Below are 20,492 nucleotides of genomic sequence, written 5' to 3' on the forward strand. Positions count from 1 at the left end.
GCAACTCTCTCATAATCTCTCCGGCCTTGAAACTGCTCAACCACGTCTTGAAGCAAACCAGCCACATCACCTTTCTTAGTACTCGCCTAGGGAACCAAATCATCCCCAATGGACTACAATCCACATTCAAGCCTTCCCAATTTGGCCCCGACTCCTGAAACACACACTCGCAACAATGCGCCGGCATCTCCAGGTACTACAATCAAGACTACCCTAGCTCAGAGCATCCCTCTCCCAGACCTGCAAAGGACCTCTCCTGTTTTTTATTCTTCGTAGGATCCACAACCTGAACACTCAATTCTACTCAGCTTTATTGGACACGAGAAACCATAAGTACAGTAAACTTGCTGGTGCCTACCACACAAAATGGGCTTCCTCCACCTCCCAAAACCCCAGCCCTACCCAGGACCTTCCCCATAATGTGCACCCCGCCATTAGCCATGTGGTCACTGTTGGAGCAACCATGGACGATGTCACATCCTCCGCCACCGGATACACCACTTCCGGGGCAGAGAATGCCACTATCCCATTTCCAAGTCCAACACCATAGAAACTGAGAACACACCTATTGCCTCCTACCCTGCTCCACCCATCACCAACACAACTCCGCCCACCACCACCGAAGCAACTCTGCCCACACCCGACGCAACTCCACCCACAGCTGACGCCCGACGTCACTCCGACAACCACCTCCACAACCATCAGCTCCAGAGGAGACAGCAGCACCCAGCCCTGCCGAGTCTTCACCATCCCCCCAGACACACCCCCTTACTGAGGACTTCTTTAACCGCGAGCCTAACCCTCCCTCCCTCTACTGATCCCTTCTCCCACCTCCAATGTACGCCTTCCTCCTGGACACCACCCCAAGGCCTCCTACCCGCCCTCGACCTCTTGATCTCTAACTGCTGTCGTAACATCAATCGCCTCAGCCTCTCCACTTCTTTCACCAACTCCAACCTCTGCCCCCCAGAACGTGCAGCCCTCCACTCCCATCCCACCCTCACCATAAAACCCGTGGACAAGGGAGGCACTGTTGTAGTATGGCACACTGACCTCGACATCGCTGAGGCCAGGCGCCAACTCCCCGATGCCTCCTCCTACCGTTCCCTTGTTTGTGACCCCATTCCCAAACACCAAACCATCATCTCCCAAACCATCCAAAACCTCATCACTTTAGGTGACCTCCCACCCACAGCCTCCAACCTGATTGTTCCCCAAACCCGCACTGCCTGCTTCTATCTCCTTCCCAAATTCCACAAACCTGACTACCTTGATCGGCCCATTGTCTCCATCTGCTCCTGCCCTACTGAACTTATCTCACCTATTTGGACTCCATTTTCTCCCTCTTGATCCAGGAACTCCCTACCTATGTCCGTGACACCACCCACGCCCTTCACCTCCTCCAGAACTTCCAATTCCCCATTCCTCAGTACCTCATCTTTACCGTGGACGTCCAGTCCGTATACACCTGCATTCCCCATACAGACGGCCTAAAGGCCTTTCGCTTCTTCCTGTCCCAGAAGCCCAACCAGTCCCTCTCCACTGACACCCTCATCAGCTTAGCCTAACTTGTCCTCACCCTCAACAACTTTTCTTTAAATTCCTACCACTTCCTACAGACAAAGGGGGTGGCCATGGGTACTCACATGGGCCCAAGCTATGCCTGCTTCTTTGTAAGCTACGTAGGGTAATCCTTCTTCTGTACCTATAGTGGCCCTAAACTCCACCTCTGCCTCCGTTACATTGATGAATGCATCAGTGCTGCCACGTGCTCCCACGAGGAGCTCGAACAGTTCATCCACTTCACCAATACCTTCCACCCCAACCTTAAGTTAACCTGGGCCATCTCTAATACCTTTCTCTCCTTCCTGGACCTCTCTGTCTCCATCCCTAGCCACCACTTAGAAACTGATATCCATTTCAAGCCCACCGACTCCCACAGCTACCTAGAATACATCTCCTCCCAACCACCTTCCCAAAACCAGCCCCGCTTGTCCCCGCCTCCCTATCCTGTCCTTCCTCCCACCTCAAGCCCCATCCCCAACTCCTACCTAATAACCTCACCCCGCCCCCTAGATCTGTCAGTCCTCCCTGGTCTGACCTATCTCCTCCCTACCTCTCCACCTACACTCACCTTTACTATCTCCATCCCCATGCCTTTGACCGGTCTATCTCCTCTCCACCGATCTTCTCCTCTATCCTTCTTAACCCACCTCCCCCTCACTCCCTATTTATTTCAGAACCACTTCCTACTCCCCCATTTCTGAAGAAGTGTCTAGGTCCGAAACATCAGCTCTCCTGCTCCTATGATGGTGCTTGGCCTGCTGTGTTCATCCAGCTCTACACCTTGCTATCTCAGCTTTTGACCCTGCTGATACTGGAAACAGTTATTCTTACACTCAGTCAATATTCTCCCTAATTTTGGCAGTCTTAAACCTCTCCTCAACTGCTCTCCATAAACGAGAACAACACCAGTTTCTATAATCTCTCCATGTATTTGTAGATTTTCGCTCTTTTGTGAAAACTATCAAGATTTTCCCTCTTGTCCAAAGCAAGGAACACTTGACATGGACTCTCCTGAATCATTTACTTCCCGTATTGAAAAGACCACACTTTAGGAAGTATGTGAACACATTGAAAAAGCACTAGCAGCTAAATTTTGTGAGAATCCCAAGCTTTTTTATCAATATATTCAGTAGTATGTGGATTTACCTCCAAAAGAAGGAGCAAAACTTGACCTACTCTTAGGGAATAAAACTGGGCAAGTGACTGAGGAATCAGTGAGGGAGTAATTTGGACAAGTGATCATAATTCTATTCATTTTAAAATAGTTATTGAAAAGGATAAGCCTGATCTAAAAGTCAAAGCTCTAAATTGGAAGAAGGCCAATTTTGATAGTACTCAGCAAAAGTTGATTGGTGGAAGGTATTGCAGGCAAAGAGACATCAGGAAAGTGGGAAGCCTTCAAAAGTGAGATATTGAGAGTCCAGGGACTCTGTTGGTGGAAGGGCAAGGTTGGTAGATGTAGGAAGTGCTAAATAACTAGTGAAATTAAAGTTCTGGTCAAGAAAAATAAGGAAGCATATGTCAGGTATAGACAGCAGAGATAGAGTGAATCCCTAGAGGAGTATAAGGGTAGTAGGAGTTTGCTTAAGAGGAAAATCAGGAGAGCAAAAGGGACATTAAATAGCTCTGGCAAACAGTATTCAAAGAGTTTCTACAAATACATTAAGGGCAAAACAGTGACTAGGAAGAGAACAGGGCCCCTTAAAGATCAACAAGGCAGTACATGCGTGGAACTGCAGGAGATGGGTGAGATACTAAACAAGTATTTTGCGTCACTGTTTATGATGGAAAAGGATATGAAAGCCAGAGGACTTCGAGAAATAAATAGTGATAGCTTGAAAAGTGTACTTATTACAGAGGAGGTGGTGCTGGATGTCTTAAAACATATAAAGGTGGATAAATTCTCAGGGCTGGATCAGGAGTACCCTAGAACTTTGTGGAAATCTAGGGAAGTGATTGCTAGGTCCTCATTATGATATTTGGTTCATTGGTAGCCACAGATGAGGAAAACTGGTGGTTGGCTAATGTGGTACCATTATGTAATAAAGGTGGTAAGGAAAAGCCAGGGAAGTGTAGGTCAGTGAGCCTGGCATCAGTGATTGGCAAGTTGTTGAAAGGATTCTGAAGGACAGGGTGTACATGTATTTGGAAGCAAGGACTGATTAGAGATAGGCAACATGGCTTTGTGCATGGGAAATTGCACCTCACTAGATTGAGTTTTTGGAAGTAGTAAAAAGGATTGGTGAAGGTAATGCAGTGCACATTGTCCGTATGGACTTCAGTAAGGCATGCAACAATGTTCCACATGGTAGGCTGGTTAACAAGGTTAGATCACATGGAATACAAGGAGAACTAGCCAGTTGGATACAAGTTTGGCTCAAAGTTAGGAGACAGACTGTGGTGGTGGAGGTTTGCTTTTTGGACTTGTTAAACTTGAACAGGTTCAGGAAAGCTTTACAAGGATGTTGCCAGGGTTGCAGGTTTTGAGCTATTGGGGGGAGGCTGAATAGGTTAGGGCTATTTTCTCTGGAGTGTCAGAGGTTGAGTCATATAGAGGCTTAGAAATTCATGAGGCACATGAATAGGGTGAATAGTCAAGGTCTTTTCCGTAGGGTAGGGGAGTCCAAAACTAGTGGACATAGATTTAAGGTGAGACAGGAAAAATTTAAAAGGTACTTCAAGGCAATTTTTTCATGCAGAAGGCAATGTGCAGAATGAATGAATTGCCAGAAGAAGTGGTGGAGACTGGTACAATTACAACATTTAGAAAGCATCTGGACAGATATATGAGTAGGAAGGTTTTGAAGGGTTGTAGGCCAAATACTGTCAAATGGGACATGGTTAATTTAGGAAATCTGGTTGGCATGGAAGATTTGGACCGAAGGGTTGTCTCCACGCTGTATATCTCTTAGCACTATATGACTCTAATTATAGAGGCTGTTTGTGTGACTCGGGGCTGATGTCCAATACAATGCCACAGGGATTAATGCTGGGTTCCTTACTGTTTGAGATGCGTAAACAAATTGGATGAGAATGTGGGTGAGATGATAACTAAGTTTACAGATGACACAAAATAATGGCTGGGTGGTTTATTGTAAGGAAGATCTTAGTTTACAGGAAGATCCTTGGGCAGCACTTTCTAAATTCACAGCCACTTCCATCAAGAAAGATAAGGCTAGCAGATATATGGTAACACCACCACCTGCAAGTTGACCTCCAAGCCACTCACCATCCTGATTTGGAAATATATCACTGTTCCTTCACTATAGTTGGGTCAAAATCCTGGAATTCCCTTCCTAATGGCATTGTGGGTCTACCTATAGCATATGGACTACAGCAGTTTAAGAAGGCAACTCAGCACTACCTTATTTAAGGCAACCAGGAATGGGCAATAAATGCTGGCTCAACCCCCGACACCCACATCCCACGGGAGAATGAAAGAAAAGATGTAGGCAGATTGGTCAAATGGGTAGATCAGTGGTGGATGAAATTTAACTCTGAAAATGGTATACTTTGGAAGAATTAACAAGACAAGGGAGCATGCAATGAATGGCAGGACAGTATGATGCATAGAGGGACAGAGGTATCTTGTGGTGCTTTTCCTCAGATCCCTAAAAGGTGTACAACAAGTTAATAGTATCATTCAATAAAGCATATGGGGCATTTATCTTTGTTATTTATGGCATAGATTATAAGATCAGGGAGTTTATGTTGGAGCTGCAAGGACCTTTGTTAGGCCACAACTTAAGTAATGTGTGCAGCTCCATTTGCCACACTACAGGAAGGATGTGATTGAACTGGAAGAGGTACAGAAGAAATTCAGCAGAATGTTGCCTGGTTTCTAGCATTTTAGGTATGCAAAGAGGCTGGATAGGCTTAGATTGTTTTCTTTTGAAGAGAGAAGGCTGAGAGCAGACCTGATTAAGCTATATAAGAATATGAGGGACATGGATAGATTAACAAAAAGCAGCTGCTCTCTATAGTTAAACAGTCAATAATGAAGGTGCATAATCTTAAGGAGAATGATAGACATTTAGAGGGGTTTTGCAGGAAACCTTTTTCACTCATTGTGTGGTGGGAATCTGGAATGCACTGCCTGGAGGGACAGTAGAGGTGGGAAACCTCACATCCTTTTAAAAAAAATGTGGATGAGCACTTAAAATGTGATGGAATTGAAGGGTATGGACCAAGTACTGGAAAGTGGGATTAGTATAGATAGATTTGTGCAGACTTGCCAGACCAAGGTCGCCCTCTATGGTGTGTGACTTTACTGAAGACAGCATAGAAGAGATTTACAAGAATGGTTCCATGGCTGAGAAACTTCAATTAATATGAAAAATTGAAGAATTTGTGACTGTTTTTCACAAAGACAATCCGATAAGAGGTGATTTAACTGATACTTTGAAAATCATGAAGGATGGATCAGAATAGTTAGGGAGAAACAATTCCCACTCATAAGATGATCAAAAATGTGCTGGCACGGATATAATTGACAAAAGGTGTGGCAAGCTTCTCACCAGGCTGTGAGAAGTTGCTAATTAATGGCAATTAATGCTTGTTAAATGCATTATTAATGGCCCAAATGGCCTCATCAGTTTGCAGCATCTTATCGTAACAAATGAGAGAGATAAGCCAGACATCAAGAATTCTTGACATGCAAGTCAAAGCTGGCACATGGCAACTTCAGCTCACTGCTTGTTTTAAAGAACTTTTGTGTTGGATTTTGAGCACTAATATCTGAAGACATACACCATGGACACTGGTCGTTTACATTGTACATCCATCGTCACTACCATCTAATGGGTGCCAACCTGTAAGCGCCCTCATTGCAAATCTCTGATCTACTTACAGGATGATGCACTGGCAACTATCATTCTAATGCAATAAATTTCATTACTGCTTACCAGGACACTTTGTACTCAGGGATGCACACCCAGTTCATGAGCTGGACCAGGCTACCTCTCCAGGCTCTTTGTTTGCTGTTATAGCACTTACTCACTTTGAGACTCCCTGGCTGCTCACAGCATCCCTATCTTGCCATGCTTTGACCTCATGCATTTACCTCCCATCAGCCAGAACACCAGCTGGGAGTGGGCCAGTGAGGCAACTGAGAGTGGTACTTTGACGGCAGCATGGCATGGGCTGGAAATCCTGGAGTGGGACTGTGACAGTGGAAAGGAAAGTTGGACTGTCACGAGTTAACTTATTTTTTCTTATCTTATTCTAAGTTAATGTGAATGGTGCCATGTATGTATGGCAAAGGTACACACTTTTCACTGTATTTTTACATTGGATCATTTATTGTCATGTGTATTCAAAGATTTTTCATGTTACTTCCAATTTGCCATGCTACCTTAACACATACACAATTTGTGAAAGCTTGTCATGATTGTCAGCAGGCCTCGTTGTAATAAACCTCAGTTTTTTCTGTTAGCCAAAGTGAATGTACGATGTTATTTTACTGTTAATAGGTGAAGTGATCTGTTAGCGAGTTTTGAGAAGATTTGTAGCTCAGGTTGAGGTTCTGGATGTAAGTTTGCTCGCTGAGCTGGAAGGTTCGTTTTCAGATGTTTTGTCACCATTCTAGGTAACATCATCAGTGAGCCTCCAGTGAAGCGTTGCTATTATGTCCCGCTTTCTATTTAGGTGAAGTGATCTGTGGATAGGGAACTTGAGACTTAAAAAACACATAAATTGAGGAACCTGAATCTGGCATGTACTGAATTCGAGCAAATTATGTAAATAGATTAAATGAAAAAGAACGTAGATGATATTCTGTCACCTCAATCAGTGGTACAACTTGCTTGTCCCATTACGGCCTTGACTATACAGGAGGAGTGGTGTGTGTGTGTGTATGTGCATGTGTATGTGCATGTGTAGAGAAGGGTCAATCCCCAAAGGCCACTGTGATCATTAATTTGATGATACACCCTGTTGTTGGATTGTTTGTATTGATGCTAGTTATTTTCATTGTAGTTTTAATTTTCTTTGCGTTTGCATTTGCAACTGTAACATGCGCTGTCAAATATCATCAGGAGTGAAATGTATAGGATGTGCTGACGGGCTAAAAGTTAATGCTGGTACATGACAGCTGCATGAGAAGATGGATTGATAGGATGGGCTGAATGGCTAAAATTGTTGTTGGTACTCAACAAACTACATGACCTTGAATGAGCCCTGTGAACATTCTCTTGAGCCGAAGATGACGCCTGCGTTTGTATTCCCAGTCTAACATTTTCTGTACCAGCCAGCAGTTTTGTCTTTCTGTATCTGCTTTCTTTGTGCTAGTTGTTTGTGATAACAATATGAGAGAAACAGTTTCTTCCAAATTTCACTGTTGGACTTCAGCTCAGACTGGGATCATGAATGATGCCAGGAATGAACCTAAGTCTCCAGACCAGCCATTGATTGAGGGGTTCCCCGAAGGACAGAGGGACCTGAGACTTGTTGCTTTATTTTTCCTTTTTCTCTTCCATTTGTTATTACCACTATAATAATTTATTAATACCATTATAATCATTTATTACTTAGTAAATATTCATATTTTAGAAATTGCTGTTGTTGAACTTTCTCTTACCTGTATTTACCCGAATCTGAAAAGAACTGCGAGGCTTCACGTTGAAATCCAAGACACAGGGACAAGTAAAAATACCACAGGCCAGGCTGGAAGGAAGAACCTCTCAGATAAAAATTTATAATACAAAAAAAAAGTTAAAAAATAAAACTTTCTTCACTGTTTACTTTTTTAAAAATTCTGCGCAGCAATTTTTCACTTAAAATAATCCTTCTATGTGTGGAATTTAGTGTTAAAATGAGAAAAGAGAAAAAGAGCTCAATAGTATCACCATTCCAATCAAATAATAACCTATGACCTGCCAGTAACTGCTACAGCAGTAACCACTAAAGATAAAATCTCCAGAAAACATTAAAAACCCTGCAAAAGACGAGAACGATGATCACAAAAATTTCCAACGTTCAACTTGAAGGCAACAAATCCCCTATCGGAGCTTACTTTTTCCTCTGATAATATGCTGAGCTGTGTTTTCTGAGTGTCTGTATTTCCAAACTGTATACAGAAGCCATAAAAATTTAAATTGCCATATGCAAATAAGGCCTTCACAGATTACAGACATCAGGTCTGCCATAATCATCTGAAGAATCTAGAAAAAAAATGATCAAAAGCAATGATGAGTGAAATTAAGCTTCAGAAGGCATTAACCAACAGAAACCATTGATGAATTCATAGCTGATCCAAAAACAAGAGATGTATTTGCTTTTTCATGTCAGTCAAGCTAGCTGATAAAATCTCCATAAAAGGGATGAGCAGCTTTTACCCATGCTGTCTCTTTCTGCTTTATTATGGGCAATATTCTCCTGGAATGAGAGAAAAGAAGATATTAAGGGAGTGAAAGACGCTAGCACAGGGCATTAGTGCTGGCACAGGAAGGGGTAAAGTGGGAAGTTGTGCCAAATAAGTGAGCAAAATGCATAGTAGGCATTCAGATTTAATGGTAACGGGGAGGTTGGGGTTGGTATTGGGTAAGAGCAAGTGGAAGAAAATGTTACATGCAATAATGAGAAGGGTAGAGCATGAGGCTTGGTAGGAGGGCAGTGCTATAGCAGAGATACAGTGCATGTGAGATAGTAGGGAAGCACTTACCTTGGCAGACTGAAGAAGATCATTGACCTTCTTCCTGTACAGGGCATTCTTCTAGATGACTCAGAAAGTGCCGACACAGATGACAACCTCAGATTAGGCTGGTCTGATGTTATGATCTCAGCTGGTCCTGGAGGAAGAAACATCTCTCTTCTCATCATCCTGACCTCCAGGTCCCTTGTACCAAGCAAGGAACCTGCTGTCCCCGATCCGACATGTCCAGGGCAAGCATCATAACCCTTATAGTGCAGCTGCAGACTGACAGTATGTGTCCGGATGCACCAAAGCCTTTCAAAGGTGGCATTAGTACAATGGATGCTGGTCCATTCTGTGAAATGCGGGCAGTGGTAATTTCTTCCAGGAGTGGTGAGTGGTAAAATCTGGATATCATCAAACAATAGAACCACCACACATGTGGAATGCAAGATAATAAAAATGTGAGGCTGGATGAACACAGCAGGCCAAGCAGCATCTCAGGACCACAAAAGCTGACGTTTCGGGCCTAGACCCTTCATCAGCTCTCTGTTCCATGAAACTTAATGAAAATGATACTCAATCATAAAAAAATCCTGAGCTTCATCCTAAAGTCTAAATGAGGGTTGCAGTCTATATGTGTAAATGAACAGAGTGTTGCAAAACGGCCAGTATGTTGCAGATCTAGAAAGCCACATAGAAATATGACATTAAATTTATAAAAGAGATCTACAACACCTGCCACTTCACCTCCTACCTGCTCACCATCCACGGGCCTAAACAGTTTTCCCAAATGAACCAGATTTCAGCTGCACTTCCTCCAATCTGGTCTATTGCATTTGCTGCACCCAATGTGGCTTACTCTATATTGGAGAGGCGAAGTGCAGACTGGGTGACAACTTTGCAGAACACCACTAGTCCATGTGCAAGCATGGCCTGGACCTTACCTTAGCCAGTCATTTTAACACAGCACCTTGCTCGCAAGTCCACTCATCTGTCCATGGAATGCCTCAGCAAATCACAGTGCAAACTAAAGGAACAACATCTCATCTTCAAACTAGGCACTTTATAATCTGCTGGACTTAACATTGACCTCAACACCTTCAGATTGTGCACACACTCCCAATTCTTTCCTTTCTCTTAGCTTTAAGAACATGAAGCATAGAACATAGAACAGTATAGGCCCTTCAGCACATGATGTTGTGCAGACCTATTATCCTACTAAGATCTAACTCCCTGCATACCCTACATTTCACTATCCTCCAAATGCCTATCAAAGAGTCACTTGAAAGTCTCTCAAGTATCTGACTCCTCTACCACTGCCGGCAGTGCATTCCACACGTCCACCACCCCGTGTGAAGAACCTACCTCTGACATCTCCTGTATACCTTCCTCCAATCACCTTAAAATTTATGCACCTTCGTATTAGTCATTTCCAAACTAGGAAAAAGTCTCTGATTATCCACTCTATGCATTGTCTCTCATTATCTTGTACACTTCTATCAAGTCACTTCTCATTCTTCTTCACTCCAATGGAAAAAGCTCTAGCGCCCTCAACTTTTCCTCTTAAGACATGCCTCCAGTCCAGGTAACATTCTGATAAATCTCCTCTGCACCGTCTCCGAAGCTTCTACATCTTTGCCATCATGAGGTGACCAGAACTGAACACAATATTCTAAGTGTGGTCTAACCAGAGAGTTTTATAGATCTGCAGCATAACCTCTCAGCTCTTAAACTCAATTCCCCTGCCAATGAAAGCTAACGCACTATATGCCTTCTTTATGACCCTATCATACTGGGTAGCAACTTTGAGGGAACTATAGATGTGGGCCCTAAGAGCTCTCTGTTTGTCCACACTGCTGAGAATCCTACCATTAATCCTGTATTCTTCATTCAATTTTGACCTTCCAAATGAATCACTTCACACCTTTTTGGGTTGAATTCCACCTGCCAGTTCTTTGCCCAGCTCTGCATCCTGTTAATGTCACGTTGCAACCTACAACAGCCCTCCATGCTGTCTACAATTCCACCAATCTTTGTGTCATCAGCAAACTTGCTAACACGCCCTTCCACTTCCTCATCCAAGTATTTCATAAAGATCACAAAGAGAAGAGGCCCCAGAACAGATCCCTGCAGAAGACCACTGGTCACCAAGCTCCAGGCTGAATACTTTCACTCTACTACCACCCTCAGTCATCAATTGGACAGCCAATTTTGTATCCAGACAGTCAAATTTCCCTGAATCCCATGCTTCCTTATGTTCTGAATGAGCCGACCACATGAAACCTTATCAAATACCTTGCTAAAATCCATATACACCACATCCACTGCTCTGCCTTCAATGTATTTTGCCACATTCTCAAAAAATTCAATAACGCTTGTGAGGCATGACCTGGCCCTTGTTGCATTTTCTGTCACCATGTCTTCTCATTCCTCCCCCTACTCCAGTGGGACTGTCTGTTCTTTCCAGTTTGGCTGTTAGATCAATGTTCTGCCATACTCACATGCCAGTCACTTAATCTACATGTGATAATACTATCACTTTAAAAAGGTAATTTTGTCCTTGGTTTGTTTTTGAAGTAAGGTTGTAAGTGCAGAGGTACCAAAGAGTCTATGGAGTAACAGTTTGACAATGAAAGGGGAGTGGCCAGTTCTTCCAGTTCAGGTTTTTGTCACAACCATTTGATCAAACATCATCTCTGACAATGTTACTTTAACCTCCTTATCTTTATTCTTTGATTTCTCATCTTATTTCAAGCAGTGGCTTTGTGACCTTGTTATCACACAGTCATGAAAAATCCCAGGATATACTTCCTGTAAAATTCAGTTGCCTGATTTTCCACTGGCTTTTCAACCATACTAAGTAGCACTCCTGCCTGTGATCCAGTTATATTGTTACCAAAGTCAAATTCTATTCCTAGAGCTGAAAGTTTCTCCAGTACTCCTACCACCATTTCACTTTTCACCAGACACTCCAACCTCACTCTACATAATGGAGTACTTCTCGTCTCATTATGAATTCCATGTACTAGCACGTTTTTTTCCCTTCTGAATTACACAGCTCGTCATCTCTCAGCAAAGATTGACATGATCCTGTATCTTTTAGTAGTGTAACTTCTTGACCTGCTGCTCTTAGCCTATGTGAATAAACTTTACACTTCCAAATCAATGCTTTAGGTAGATTCTTCCTTCTCAACCTGTCACTGACCAGGTTGTAAATTCTGGTTCAGCTTTTTCACCACCACTGTGCTTTCCTTTGCCAATTTAATAAAATTCACTGGCGTATCCTGTTTTCCTACATCTGTCTTCCCAGAGCTTTCTTTAAGCCATCAACGCTGGGACTTCATGTGGCCTACTTCATTGCAGTGAAAACGCCTGAGCTTTTTAACTTCTCTTTCCCCTTCATGGGTTTCCTTTTTATGTTGTGGTAAACTATCTTCAATGTGATCTACTCTTTTCTTACCACCTGAAGGTTTCTCTTTTCTCCAATTTCTACCCCTCATGGATCAAAATCGATATTGGAAGCCATACTTTGATTTATGAACCAAGTCATAATCATCAGCCAATCTTAACATTTTGACTCTCTGCTCTTCTATGTGAGTTCTCAATACCTCAGGAAGTGAATTTTTGAACTCCTCCAAAATCATCGTCTCTCTAAGTGCATCATATGTTTGATCTATTTTTAGTGCCCCTATCCACCTATCAATATTACTTCATTTAATCCTATCAAATGCAACCTATGTTTGACCAGGGTGCCTCCTTAGATTATTGAAATGGTGTCAGTGAGCTTCTAGCACAAGTTCATATGGACTTAAAATGGCTTTCTTCACTGTCTCATACTCCTCAGATACCTCCTCTGATAGTGATGCAACTGCCTCACTAGCTCTATCTACCAACTTTATTTGGCCAACAAAACCCACAAGGTCACTGGCCACTTCATTTGTTTAGCCACTTTCTCAACTGAGATGAAAAAGGCTTCTACATCCTGCTTATCCAAATTAGGCAATGCTTGGATATATCTAAATAGATCCCTACCGGGTCTTTGGATACAAATGGGATGGCTCATCCTCACTAATCTCCTGATGAAGCCTACCTTCTACCTTCACCTCCATCCTTTTAAGTCGACTTTCCCGTCTAATTGCCAACTTCTGAAATTCAAACTCTTTCTCTTTCTACTTCTTTCTTTCTTTCTCCCTTTCTTTTGCTAGGGCCTTCCGCTCCTTTTCTTTTTGTTCTGCTCAGGCAGTTGTTTCCTTTTCTATTTCCTCTGCTTTTAACCATAATTCAAAATGTTTCAAGCTGTTTCATCTGCAATTGAATTTTAGCCATTTCCAAAAGGCTCTGATGGCATTTCCAACAAATTTAAATGTCAAACAATTGCTGCCCGCTCCCCCCACCCACCTTTTCCCACAGACAAAGGCGACCCCAACTCCTGTTCATCTGCCAATTCCAGCAGCTTTTCCTTGCTCACCTTTTTGTAAAACCCCAAAGTCGCTTCTTCCATCCCCAGAAAACTCTTAGTGACTGAAAGAGCAAATATCACACATTTTCTGATGAAGGGTCCAGGCCCAAAACGTCAGCTTTTGTGCTCCTAAGATGTTGCTTGGCCTGCTGTGTTCATCCAGCTCCACACTTTGTTATCTCGGATTCTCCAGCTTCTGCAGTTCCCATTATCTCTGATTACCACACAAAGTACTGTTTGAAATGAGCTGAATTAAACACCCAAAACAAAAGACACTAACACCTACCACTCACTGCCTTTGAGTACAACATTGAACTTACAGAATGATGCTACAAGAGCCCCCAATCGGTTATGGACCAGGCCAGACACCCACAAAATATTCTAAGAAGGTAGGCTAGATCCGAATGTTTTCTTAAAGACCAATGTGAAATGGGTATTCCACGTGTGAAGCAAGTGGTTGAACCACTCATCTTTAAGTAAAACAAAATTTATTTAAACGTTACAGTTGAAACATGAACAAAAGTGCAGTTGAGTGTAACTTAACTATTGGAAATCCAAACCGAGCAAATGTAGCAACTTAACGAATTAACTGTTCCAGGATAATAATGCCCCAATAACACACCCCTTGGCAAAAAGGTAAATTCAAACACAGATTCTTACAGGCAGGAGGGAACAACATCCAGAGAGAGATTTCAGAGAAAGTCAGAGAAATACTTTACTGAAGCTTGTAACACTTCCGGTACTCAAAACATCTTGTTGTTGCCACAGCTAAAAATACTTGAATAAACCTGAAATGGGAGAACTGGCCATGGTCCTTTCATTGTTAAACTGTTACTCCCTAGGCTCTTCTGCACCTCTGCCTCTACAACCTCTCTTGAATTAAAAAAAACCAAGAAGAAAATAATCTTTCTAAAATGACAGCACCGTAACAAGCATTGTCAGCAGCCTTTTTCCTCCTCCTACTATTGCATAAATGCTGGCCTCTCCACACTTCATGTCAAGTCTGAAGAGTCAGCTAGATTTGAAACAATAACTTGCTCTCTCTCTCTGTGGATGCTGCCTGACCTATTGTGATTTCTGGCATTTTCTGTATTCAGTCAAAGAATGCCAGGACTGTGTATTAAATATTCTTGTATACAGTGTGTTCAGGAAAGATAGGAAAGGAAGAGCTATGGTAGAACTGATTAAAGAATAATTGTGTTGGAGAAAGAGGATGTCTCAGAGAGTTCAAGGGTGGAATCTATTTAGCAATACCCAAGGGAACAAAAAAAATGCAATTACATTGCTTGGTGCAATTATGTTCTTCTTTGATGTAAATGTATATTTACACAAGGATTCGTGAAACAATCTGGTGTCTTTATCTAAAGACATGACAACCTATCGATGGTGTTCACTAAGAGCCTAAGTATATCTTGGGGCTAATGTATCACATCTGTAGAAAGGTAGTGATTGATTTTTTTTCTGACTTCTGCTTTTTTTTAATACGAGTCCCGACCCGAAACGTCAGCTTTCCTGCTCCTCTGATGCTGCCTGACCTGCTGTGTTCCACCAGCTCCACACTGTGTTATCTCTGACTCCAGCATTGGCAGTTCTTACTATCCTAGTGATTGATAGTTGTTTGACAATCACACTCTTCAAATGTATGCATATCATATCAAAATATCCCCCATTTATCCAACAGAATGTTTAGTCTTAGAAAATCAGTTTATTTACATGGCAAATAAATTACATGCAGAGCCAAGATTATTTTGTTTAAGACATAGCAACAATAGCTGATTAAATGTACTTCGTGTTGTATCATAGACAACGTTCTTATTCACTCATGGGACATGGACGTCGCTAGCTGGCCAGCATTTATTGTCCATACATTGTTGTCCTCCTAGTTGCAATAGGATTTTTTGGTGTTTTGGGTGGCGTTATTGTTATTGCTCTGATTTGGCATCCGTTTTACCATACTGCCAAGCGCTTTGACATGATCATAATTGGTACAATCATGGTTCAAGGCCCATGCTGATTGTTTCTGCTGGATTGGAGGTGCAGTGACTTGGACTCAAACTTTCTGGCCAATGTTTAGGTCAGATAATTTGGTATCCAGAGGCTCTCTGCAGACACTTTGTCATCCCACATATTTTTGTGTCATCCTCTAGCTTTGAGATAATTCATTCACTTCTGTCATCCAAGTCACATGTATATTTTCACACGTACACTCACTCTATGAGTCAAAGGGTGTATTCAGTGATGATTCCATCCATCCATGCAGGCAACGGTTTATTCATTATTTCAGTTTTTCAACAGACACACTCCATTCAAGCTGGGAAATCTACAATACAACATTTTATATCTCCACACTCCCTCATAGCTCAGTGGCTTGCCAGAAGACACTGCACAAAGTGCTGCCTCCCTCAGTTTAAATGCGGTCCTGCAGGATGCTCAAGCATTTACGAAAATTCTCAAGTGGTGAAGTTTACCCAATAAGAAAGTGTGAAAATGCAGTGACCCAGGATTGCTCCTAGCCTGTTGCCAATCGTAAGGGACAGCAATGCACAGCACTTAGATTCCATATGCTAACTGAAGCCTTAAACTCAGCTCACTTCAGCACCTTGTAATAATGGTGCACTGTCTCATTATTTACTTCTTTCTCCCAGGCAATAAGTGCAAATATTTTAAGATGAAGTAAGTCACAAATGCCACACATCCGTTCATATCGGTAAGTAAACATTTATTCAGCAACAGAAATGTTAAAGAAATGTAGAGATAACCAGGCCTAATTATATGTTGAGCTGACTACTGGCCGTGTGCCACATTAACCAACAAGAAATTTGCATAAGAAAAGGAAGTTCAAACGCAACTCATTCATCCTTAATATCATTCCAAATGATTTTCTATCGGACAGTCATGCCTTATGGCACATAGCCCTATCAAGATCACTTTGACTTCCAGAGATAACAAAGTGTAGAGCTGGATGAACAAGCAGACCAAGCAGTATCTTAGGAGCTGCTGCTTGGCCTGCTGTGTTCACCCAGCTCTACACTTTGTTATCTTGGATTCTCCAGCATCTGCAGTTCCCATTATCTCTTTGATTTCCATCCCAGTCAATGTCCTTCACAGAATTGCTCTCAAACCCCTATTTGCTTTGCATCTAACACATCTCCATTTTGGTAGCTCTAGTTATGAAGGGCAATTGAACAATCTGGTTTTTTTCCCATTAAAAATACAGAAAAATAAAAGATTGTGGTCTTTACCATATGAGTGATTGTTTGCAGAACGGGAGAGTAAATTATTAGTTCCATCTTTGAGGGAGGAGTATTATTCTTTGTGTGAGGCCCTGCTTGGGCAATTGTATAAATCATGCATCTACTAATTCACTGCTGGCTTAAATTGAATTCCATTGCCAAACCATTCTTTTAGCAAAAAAAATGTTAAAAATGATGGCTTCAAGCAATCATAACCAGAGCACTTCATGTCAAATTCAAAAAGCTGTGCAGATCCAAATCTAAATGTTTCACTTACATTTGCCATTTCTGCATAAATTTCACAGTTAACGCTGGAAGGCAATGTATCAGAGCTGCTACATCCTCATACTGAACTGCGAATGTGCAAGGACATGTGCTTTGATGTTCAAAGGTGGCTTTTTGGATGAAGGTGTTATCAGGGTGGATAACTGCCAGAATTTCACTTCCTCAATGTTGCATTAGCACTTTGGATCTGCAGCATATATTTGGATAAGTTTGCACAGCCTCATTGCAAAGTCTCCAAGGCATGCTGTATCAGATATCACAGGTTGCTTCATACTAATTGATGTGAGGAATCAGCAGCACTGTTACAGAAATGCAGTTCTATTTCAATAGTTTCACAGATTATCAGCTCATGCATCTGAGATGGAACCCACAGTTGGAGAATTTATTGTTGTGTTTTGGAAATCGGATGACTTCTGGACTGTTGTCTTCTAGAAGACAACAATTGGAACGTCAAAACCAAGCCAAGCAACAACCAATGGTTTTCATATAGCCTCCAGATATAGAAACAGAAAGTGATGAGTCGCCAAGGAGGTGGAGGAGAATGACCAGATCCTGCATCTACCAGTTTCACTGTCGTTATCTATACCTCTCAGAAATCCATTTCAATTGCCTCACACAAAGAATAATACTCCACCCTCAAAGATTGTTGAAAGGATTTTTAAAAGCAACTTAGGTGACACTCATTGTACTATTTACACTGCTTTTTGTTTAAGCTCTAGGGGAAGCTACTTCACATGAGCTGGAACATGGGCATGCGTACGAAAGGAGATTTGGCTGGCAACAATTAGCTGATTGGTCTGTGGAAATGTGACTTGGGTTAACGGCCACCAGGCCTGCCAACAACAATGTGATTAGTTATGGGTGTCAGGGGTTGGCCTGAAGCTATGAGACCTCTAGAAGAGGAGGAACTGTCCTTTTTCTACTGTAAAACAGCCTCAAGCCGAAAGAAAGCAAATTTATTGCCCTTGTCAATTCCTGTAAAAGGATCATCTCAGCAAACCTGGTGGACATGGATCAGAGAACTGCCTTCCCAGTCTTTCCCTTTGCTGATAACATTCATGTTCATTTTTGTGTCTGTCTATATGTGTCTGCAAACGGGGTTAGTGGTATAAGTCAGGGTCATCTATTGACAGTTCATAATATTGAACCTTTAGCTAAGATTTGTTTTGTAATATACAGTAATTCTTGTTAAGTACAGAAACGTGGTCAGTTCTTGCTCTCAACTTGGATCTAGAAGACAGGTAAATTGGGGAATTTGTCATTTATGATCATAGAACCACTACAGTTTGTAAGTAGGCCATTCGGCCCATCAAACCCACACCGACTCTCCAAAGAGCATCCCACCCAGACCTATCCCTTATCTTATAACTATACCACAGCATTTCCCATGGCTAACCCACCTAGCCTACACATCCTTGAACACTATGGATAACTTAGCATGGCCAAACCACCTAATCTGCATATAGAACATACAACATAGAAAAGTACAGCACAGCACAGGCCCTTCAGCCCACGATGTTGTGCCATGGATTAATCCTAATCCAAAAGTAAAATAACCTAACCTACATTTCCCTCAATTCACTGCTGTCCATGTGCATGCCCAGCAGTCATTTAAATGTCACTAATGACTCTGCTTCCACGACTACCACTGGCAAAGTATTCCATGCGCTCACAACTCTCTGGGTGAAGAATCTCCTTCTGATGTCTCCTCTATACCTTCCTCCTAACATCTTAAAACTATGATCCCTCGTGGCAGTCAATCCTGCCCTGGGGAAGAGTCTCTGGCTATTGATTCTATCCATGCCTCTCATTACCTTGTACGCCTCGATCAGGTCACCTCTCTTCCTCCTTCTCTTCATGTCCAAAGGCATCATTAAATTTTGTGACAATTCCAGGAATAGCTGGACTTGAGTTTTAGTGTCCAATCCTAACGAGGTGCAATAATTTCTTGACTAGTAATTATGCAGTTGAGTTTGGAGCAAAGACAGCAAGGTTTCAACAATGTTTCCTCGTAAATAAATAGCAGATTGTATCCGAGACAGACAAAATCCTCCATCTTTCATGTTGCCTTTTGTGTTTCTTTTGCTGCATCGCCAATGATTTTTCAGCCTCTTCCCATTTTCATTTGCCCCCTTGGTATCATTAAGTCATACAGCACAGAAACAGATCCTTTTGGTCCAACTTATTTGTGCCAACCAGATATCCCAATCTGACCTAACCCTATTTGCCAGATTTCGACTCATATCCCTCTAAACACTCCTTATACATATACTTTTTTTAATGTTGTAATTGTACTCGTGTCCACTGTTTTTTCTGGCAGCTCATTCTATGTAGGCACCACTTGCTGCAAGAAAAAGTTACCCCCCCGGATCCTTTTTAAATCATTCCTGGAACTGGGTGAGATTGCCTGATTGTGATGGTAACTCTTACGTTCGAAAGCTCTCTTGACCCTACTAAAAAACTTGTACCCTTTAACTGTCAGCCATGGCCATTTGGTTGAAACATATTTTGAGAGTTTGAGATGTATACTGTTGGCACATACGGCAGGTGTGACACTGACGTAGCATGCTGCAGTACAACAACTTGTCTGCCCTCTTGAATGTTTACTACTCTGAATGGTGACAGGCTGCCTGCCATTGCATCTTTACTAAAACGCAATGCAAGCCAGACAGCCTGAAGGTAGCCTCCTTGTCTGAACAACGTGGCTGAGCAGTAAGGATTGAAGCTAAGAGCCATAAGATGTTTCATGTGAAATGCTCAAGATACATATATGCCTCTAAGCACAATACAACCTGGCAGAAACATGTAAGTCATGCGTATCCCCAGTCTTCCAAATTGAGGCTCTGAAGAGTGATTTGTACAAAACCAGCCACAATGGTGTTTTGATTAGATTAGATGCCCTACAGTGTGGGAACAGGCCCTTCGGCCAAACAAGTCCACGCCGCCCCTTGGAGCATCCCACCCAGACCCATTCCCCTATAACCCACACACCCTTGAACACTACAGGCAATTTATCATGGCCATTCCACCTAGTCTGCTCATCTTTGGACTGTGGGAGGAAACCGGAGCACCCGGAGGAAACCCATGTAGACGCAGGGTGAATGTGCAAACTCCGCACAGACAGTTGATGCACTTTCATGAACAAAGGGTGGAAGAGGATGACATCCATGGAGCATATGAGAAAATAGTGGTGAAGATGAAGTTGTTTGCATGCCCTGAAGAAACAATAAACAAATTACTACTTAAGTATTGACACCAGTTAGTTTTTCAAGGAAACATGGAAACATAGAAAATAGGTGCAGGAGTCTGCCACATC

This window comes from Stegostoma tigrinum, chromosome 6 (genome assembly GCF_030684315.1).
Source record: "Stegostoma tigrinum isolate sSteTig4 chromosome 6, sSteTig4.hap1, whole genome shotgun sequence".
Lineage (NCBI taxonomy): Eukaryota > Metazoa > Chordata > Chondrichthyes > Orectolobiformes > Stegostomatidae > Stegostoma > Stegostoma tigrinum.